The following is an 8,049-nucleotide window of genomic DNA, read 5'->3' as shown; positions in this document are numbered from 1 at the left end:
GAACCAGTAGATGTGATGTATTTGGATTTTCAGAAGGTTATTGATGAGGTCTCTCACTGGAGGTTGGTGAACAAGTTTGGATCACATAGAGTTGGGAGAGAAGACGAGAGCACTTGGAACTGGGAGAGATTTCCAGCATGGACTGAACATTGGTTACTGTAGAGAAAGGAAATGGTAGGAAGGAATGTGTCCTTCTCACATGACTGGTCTATGATCCGTGGGGTGTTTCAGACAGGGATCAGTGCTTGGGCCCCAGTTATTCACAGTCAGTTATTTCCCTGAGGAGACCAAAAGTAACATTTCCAAGTTTCCTGAAATGGGAAAGTGAGGAGAGATGAGGGGCAAAGAGGCTGCAAGGAGGTAAAGACAATAAGTGAGAAGGCAACGGCAGGGCAGTTGGAACCAGTGTAGAAAATGGGGAGAGGTATAGAAACACTGACAAAGTGAGTATTGTGTGTAGTTCTGGTCATCTCCCTGCAGGAAAGATATTAATAAGCTTGAAAGAGAGCAGAGACAATTTACAAGGATGGTGCCAGGACTTGAGGACCTGAGTTATGGGGAAAGGGAGAGTAAGTGAGGACATTATTGACCATGAACGTAGGAGAATGAGAGGTGTACACAATTGAGGTGCATGCCAGGAAGCTTTCCCCCTCAGGTTGGGTGAGGTTAGCTCATAGGCTTTGGGTGAAGGGTGAAATATTTAAGGGGAACATGAGGGAGAACTTTTTCACAGAGGGTGGTGCAAGTGTGTAATGAGCTGCCAGTGGAAGTGGTAGATGTGGGTTTGATTATAACATTTAACGTTAGTTTGCATAGTTACATGAATGTGAGTGGTTTGGAGGGGTATGTTTCAGTTGCAGGCAGATGAGAGCAGGGAGAAGATTGAGTCAGTATGGACTAGATGGGCCAAAGGGTTTGTTTCTGTGCTATTGTGCTCGATGTAGAAGACCAGCCATGTCCACGATGAGCAACAGTACAGGTTTGATGGGCTGAACAGCCTGCTGCTCTCTGATATATCTTTAGAACCTCTTTGAGCATTTCACTTTCTGACTGTCCCTCAATCCTCCTCTAACTTCTGAAATGGTTTTTAATCACTTCCCTCCTCTCCCTATACCTCAATCCTGCCTCACACATCCCTCAATCTCTCTTCACCCCATCCCCTCAATCCCACATCACCCTATCCCTCAATCCTCCTTTACCTTCTGAAATGGTTTTCAAACCCTTCTTTCCTCACCCTATCCCTCAATCCTGCCTCACCAAACACTCAATCTCTCCTCACCCCATCCCTCATTCCCAACTCGACCTATCCCTCAATACTCCTGTACCTTCTGAAATGCTTGTTAATAACTTCTCTTCTCACTCTGTCCCTCAATCCCACCTCACTTGATTCCTCAACCCCTCTTCACCATATCCCTAATTCCCCACCCTATCCTTCAATCCATCCTCACAATATCTCTTCCCCTCGTCAACCTATCTGTCAATCCCACTTTGGAGTTCCCCTGATCCCATCACTCAAAGCAGCTCAATTCCATTACTAGATCCTCATTTCCCACCCTCCACCCTCACATTTAGTCCCTACCCTCTGGATACCTTTTACTCTCTCAGAAATACTTCTCATTGATCTCTCATCTGCTTTATCAACTATTCCGAATTGATAAACTATCAATTGATAACATTCCTTCCGCTCTGCCAATTTGTTGATGATTTGTGATTGGATTTGAATTTGAACACTCTGTGATTTACTCTATCCAACCCTTCTGAGACAGACAGTTTCCCTTTGTCTGTCTCTCACTGAGTAACTCCATTTAAAGGGACATTACCAAGACGGAATGGTTGTATTATACGTCTTGTTCATTTCTTCCCTCACCACATCCCAGTCAATGTTCCAGCTTTCATCGATCTTTGCAGGCTTTGCTCTGTATTCATCAGCAAACTGCTGATTGAAAGTGTAGAAAACCCTCTTCCAATAGGATGCTGCCTGTGCGGAGATCTCCCTTTGGATAATCCAGGATTTGTAGTAATCATTGACTGTTTGATAATCCTTGTAGGGATGGTATTTCCCATTTGTGTTATTATTTTTGAATGTTGCATCACCTGCGACTAAAGCTGTGCAGATATCCGTTACAAGACGTTCACTGTCTAACCATCGATACCTGTGGAGTCCTTCAGGTCTGTGCTGTTTACAGGAGTGTTGTGAGTGTACCGGGGTCTCTGAGTCACAGAAAACCCCACAGAAAGGACATTTCATTGTACAATTGAATAACCCTTTGAACAACTCCTCCCTGGGTTTAATGGATAATTCTTCAATCTTTGCTTTGACATCCCAGCCTTTTACCTCACGGAGGAGATCCTGCTCCACCTCTTCAATACATGGCAGAATGGCTTCTGCACATTTCTTGCCATCACTGCCACTCTGAAGCAGAACGAGTTTCATCTCATCTTCGGGCATCGAGATTCTCATGTTTAACTTTTCAGCAAACGTGTTTAGAAAGCTCTGAGCATTTCCAGCAAAGTTCTGCTTCACTGCATCCTGAACAATGTCCTTAGCTTGCCCAGTGATCTCTGTGATGATTTCTTTAGCCAGACAGGTAAATGTGCTCTCTCCATCGCGTTCTGTCTTGCAGTGTTTAATAACTTGCTGATGGAGCCAGTCTTTGGCGAAATTCTCAAAGTCAGTGATGTACCGGAGATATTCATCAAATCGATGTGTTTGTTTCAGGTGGACCAGGAGGGCCACAGTGAAGTTGTTGCGGAGACTGTACTGTCGCTCAGGGTCGTGTTTTTTCATATCATCCACGATGTTCACGCTGAGAGTCTTGAGGGTGGCGTCTCGAAGAGCTGGCAAGAAACAAGATCTTGCAAATCGTTCTGCTTGTCTCTGGTTCTCATCCTGCTCTGTGTAAATATCCATGAAGAGATCAAAGTATTTACTTTTCATATTTTCTAGTCTTCTCCGTGGGTCGTGGTTGTGGATAAACCTGATGTGCATCTCCTGGAATCTTGGTGCAGCGTAACCACACAGGTGAAGTTTAAACTCGGCCTTGAAAACCTCAGTCATTGAAAAGTGTTGATGTGAAATATTGTCAACTTTTTCCTCTATCATGTTCAAAAGTTCAATGCAATATTTATTGTCATAATCCATGTCCTTTTTTGTGATGTCAGTGATCCAATGTCTGCATTCATCCTCGATGAGCTTTGTAATCTTTGCTGCTTGATCGAGATCTGATTTCAATCTGGATGGAAAGATTCTACCTTCACCCCATTTCAAATATGACACGTTGATGTGTTTCTCTACAATCTGAAAGTACTGGGTCCCCAGTTCACAGAGATGTTTACATTTTAGCCTTTCATTAATCACTCTCCCTTGAGTTTTTGTTTCCTCTCTGAGGAAATTTTCAATCTCCAGTTCAATCTTTCTTCCTCTACAGGGCTGATACTCCAGTTGAGAGAGTGTACTTTCCCACATCTTGTCAAACTGATTTTCCAGTTCCTGTTGACCCAACACCCAACTTGCTGCTTTACACTTCTGTAAAAGCTCCTTCACCTGTTCTCCAATCTTCTTGTGAAAGTTATTACAAATATCTTCCACTCAGTGCAGTCCCACCCATCTGTTCACGGCATCTCTACATCTCTGCATTGAATCGTGCTGAAGTCGGCTGCATAAACTGGAGATGCTGAGTTTAAATTCCTCTCTGTATTTCTCCATCAGATACACATTATCAGCCCCACTTTCATACAGAGCTTGTAGTTTATCCAGAGTGACACCCTCCCTTTTGTTCATCTCTGTCCTCATCTCCCTCTCCAGATTATGGAGCAGTTCGGTGAGATCTCCTTTGGCATTGCTGATTCTGTTTTCAGCCTCATTTCCCCAGGAGTGAGTGAATTTGCGGAGTTCCCACTCCCAGTCCTTGTACTTCATGGAGAGGTGGTTGTAAGCCTCTGCGACCAGACTGTTCTGGAAGCTGAAAATGAAATTTTCATGTTTCACCTGCTCCCAAAGCCCAGCCATCCATTTGATAAAGTCCGGGATAGTGAAAGTTCTTTAGCTTTTGCTCCGTTGGATTAGACACTGAATTAGGTTCTTCTTCAGTTGGGAGACGTGTTCACTGTAGCCGGTGTTGACTGCAGCCATTGGGGGTGTACCATGCCACAGACCAGGGATGTACCAGTTGTCCTTGTCAGCATCATAGTCCATCACATCCCGGAACGTTACTCGGTCTACCTTCTCCAGCTTTGCTGCAGCCTCTGTCATCTTATCCAGCTGCTCCAGGAGTTTCTGACGGCCTCTCAGATTCTGCTCGTGCGCACTCACATCGCCGACGTTCTGGTGCACAAATATGCACTTTGGCCCTTTTCCTGTCTCCCTCATGCGGATTAAGGAATGGACAACAATCTGTAAAATATCTTTCATCTCTGACAGATTTTCCATCCCGATGTTTACCAACGTTAAGTTGCTTAATCCAACCACGAACGTTGCCAGCTCATTGTCGTGCTCGTAGCTGTCCGTCAGTGTTGCGAGTTCTGGGGCTCTCAGCCCCTCTGTGTCAATGACCAGGATGAACTCACAGCCCAGCTCCTCGGCCAGGCTCCCTGTGACTTTGATCAACTGCATGTAGGCCCCTCGAGTACATCGGCCGCTGCTCACAGCAAACCGCAAACAGAACATTGTGTTGAGGAGTGTGGACTTGCCCGTGCTCTGAACTCCGATCACTGTCAGCACAAACACTCGGCAAGCTCTTCCCACTTTGTTGGCCAGCTCTGTGAGTACGGCAGTGATCCATGGAATGGGAACGTTGGAAACGTCTCCATCGATGAGTTCCAGTGGGAACCCTTCCAGCAACAGTTCAGCAGCAACCCCTGGGAACTGCGACACCTTTGGGTGGATCTGTGTCCTTCGGGTGACGTTGTGTCGAGTCACTGAAAGTTCATAAATCTGACCAAGTTCCCTCATGAAATGCTCGAGTCCCAGGGAACTATCAGACATCTTCTGATCCAACTCCTTCAGTTCCTTCACCTTCTGCTTTGAGTCTTTGCACAGTTCTTTATAAATTCTACGCAATCCTGCCATAACTTCCCGTGATTTACTGTCCAGTTCCAGCTTCAGCCACTGTAGGGAAATGGCTCTGTCAACCCCACCATGACGGGTGAGGTATTCAATGAACAGCCGCATTTCGTCCGACAGACTCTGTCTGAGCTGAGCTTCCCGGATTCTGTTCTTCTCCCGGTCCAGTTCGTGGTTATACACTTCTGTGGTTCTGTCCCCACGGAGTTTCATCCGAGATTTCTCTTTTTCAACTTTAGACAACCCTTGCCAGGGCTCTCCATGAAAGGGCAACACTCTCCTTTTATACCCAGTAATGTCTCCTGAGTCAAGTCTGTCCAGTATTTTGGTCAGTTCCTTGGCTTGTTGTATTTCAGGTTGACGTTCATCGACCTCAATCCCACTTTCCATTGCAATGTCAGCCATTTTCTCCAGGCTCAGCAAGGGCTGGTCCCTGTCCCTCATTAGAATTACTTGTTTGATCTGAGAATGTAGCTTTTCCACAAGTTTAGCCTCATTTACATTTGTCCGAAGAATGCGTTGTTGAGGTTCTAACTTTAGATCTTTGAACAGTTTCTCCACCTGCTCAGGGGTTATGTGTTGCTGATTGATGTGGGTGTTGAATATCAGAAAGAGTTTTGCTGGTGACTGTGGGAGAGAGGTGAGGAATTCTCGTTCCTTCTCACCGATAACCTCGATGAAAATAAAGAGAGCAGCAGATACTTTTGCCAGAAACCGAGCGTTTCCCTGGAAAGTTTCAGCATCGCCTCGGAGGTTAATGAATGCAGCAGCCTCTGGGAAAATATCCATGTTTCTCTTCCCAGAAGGGAGATACCAGCTGATCTCCGCCATTCCATCGGATATCCTGCGGGGCACATTCCCACATTCCATCTCGGAGTGCAGGAAGATGTTCTGCTGCAGCTGTGCCTGACTCAGGGTGAGATTGAGGATTCGGGATTTGGACACTGTGCACCTTCCCAGTCTGAGGAAGGACACCATTGGCATGGCCGCTGTCACGATGGACACCTCCACAACGGGGCTGCTGTCTGTAGGAGAATGTGGGCACCATGTTTTAACAATGGGTCTCATGGCCCAGAGGAGAAGGGTGGCACCAGGCCCTTCTGTGGGTCCCCTCACCTTGTCCATGGGGTGATGGTGTGTGTCTGGCATCAGAAAGGGTAATGCAAACTGGCACAGAGACATCTTCAGCATCAGTTCCTGCTGGAGAGAGTGGTCAGCACAGAGGAAAATGGCAGCAATGATATCCAGAGGATTCATCTCAGAAACCCTTGACTCGCTCTCTTCCAGGGTATCATTCTGTTCTTCATTATCATCATCCTCACCGTCCAAGGACAGATCAGGTGGCCAGTCGAGATTCCTCGCCAGTGAATTGGCTGAGAGGATCCTTTGGAGAAATCGCCAGGGAAGATCTTCTGCTCGAGTTGGTTTGCTGTCCTCCAGTTTATCCTGGGACACGTCCCGCACGATCTGAAAAGACAGTTTGTGAGGATAATGATCCTGTAATCCCAAATCTTTTACAATTTTACAAAGAGTATAATTTAGAGAATGGTTATTTCCATCTGGTAAACCATTGTTTATTCCCTCTGAGACACCCTCAGTTCCCTTTGAGGTGTTGAATGAATTCTGATGAGATCGTTCCTCTGATACAGGGAAATCTTCAGGATCCATTTTTCTCTGTGCTTCTGACGTACGTTCCTTGGCTCGTTGTATTTCAGGTTGACGTTCATCGACCTCAATCCCACTTTCCATCGCAATGTCAGCCATTTTCTCCAGGCTCAGCAAGGTCTGGTCCCTGTCCCTCATTCGAATTACTTGTTTGATCTGAGAACGGAGCTTTTCCACAAGTTTAGCCTCATTTACATTTGCCCGAAGAATGCATTGTTGACGTTTTAACTTTAGATCTTTGAACAGTTTCTCCACCTGCTCAGGGGTTATGTGTTGCTGATTGATGTGGGTGTTGACTATGAGAAAGAGTTTTGCTGGTGACTGTGTGAGAGAGGTGAGGAATTCTTGTTCCTTCTCACCGAAAACGTCAATGAAAATAAAGAGAGCAGCAGATACTTTTGCCAGAAACCGAGCGTTTCCCTGGAAAGTTTCAGCATCGCCTCGGAGGTTAATGAATGCAGCAGCCTCTGGGAAAATATCTGTGTTACTCTTCCCAGAAGGGAGATACCAGCTGATCTCAGCCATTCCATCGGATATCCTGCGGGGCACATTCCCACATTCCATCTCGGAGTGCAGGAAGATGTTCTGCTGCAGCTGTGCCTGACTCAGGGTGAGATTGAGGATTCGGGATTTGGACACTGTGCACCTTCCCAGTCTGAGGAAGGACACCGTTGGCATGGCTGCTGTCACAATGGGCACCTCCACAACGGGGCTGCTGTCTGTAGGAGAATGTTGGCACCATGTTTTAACAATGGATCTCATGGCCCAGAGGAGAAGGGTGGCACCAGGCCCTTCTGTGGGTCCCCTCAACTTGTCCATGGGGTGACTATGTGAGTCTGGCAACAGAAAGGGTAATGCAAACTGGCACAGAGACATCTTCAGCATCAGTTCCTGCTGGAGAAAGTGGTCAGAAAAGGAAAATGGCAGCAATGATATCCAGAGGATTTATCCCACCATCCTCTGGTGCTGTAACTTCAAAGAAATCACTTAATTCTTTGTCACCATCACCCTCGCCGTCTGGGTACTGAACAGGTGGCCAGTCAGGATTCCTCGCCAGTGAATTGGCTGAGAGGATCCTATGGAGAAATCGCCAGGGAAGATCTTCTGCTCGAGTTAGTTTGCTGTCCTCCAGTTTATCCTGGGACACCTCCCGCATGGTCTTAAATGATAGTTTGTGAGGATAATGATCCTGTCATCCCAAATCCTTCACAATTTGTGGGAGGCTGAGATTTTCAGACTCATTATTTCCAGCTTGTAAAATGTTCCTCATCGTCTCTGATGCGCTCTGTGTTCTCCTGGAATCTCTGTCCTCTTTGTTGTGT

At 46.3% G+C, this 8,049-nt stretch overlaps 1 pseudogene; it reads right to left on the bottom strand.

Moving 5' to 3' along the window:
- Nucleotides 1-1,501: 1,501 nt before the first annotated feature.
- Nucleotides 1,502-7,699, bottom strand: LOC132386076 (interferon-induced very large GTPase 1-like; annotated as a pseudogene).
- Nucleotides 7,700-8,049: the final 350 nt, after the last annotated feature.

This window comes from Hypanus sabinus, unplaced genomic scaffold (genome assembly GCF_030144855.1).
Source record: "Hypanus sabinus isolate sHypSab1 unplaced genomic scaffold, sHypSab1.hap1 H_7, whole genome shotgun sequence".
NCBI lineage: Eukaryota > Metazoa > Chordata > Chondrichthyes > Myliobatiformes > Dasyatidae > Hypanus > Hypanus sabinus.
Note: the sequence above shows the minus strand (reverse complement) of the source record. Positions and strands in the feature narration are given on the sequence as shown.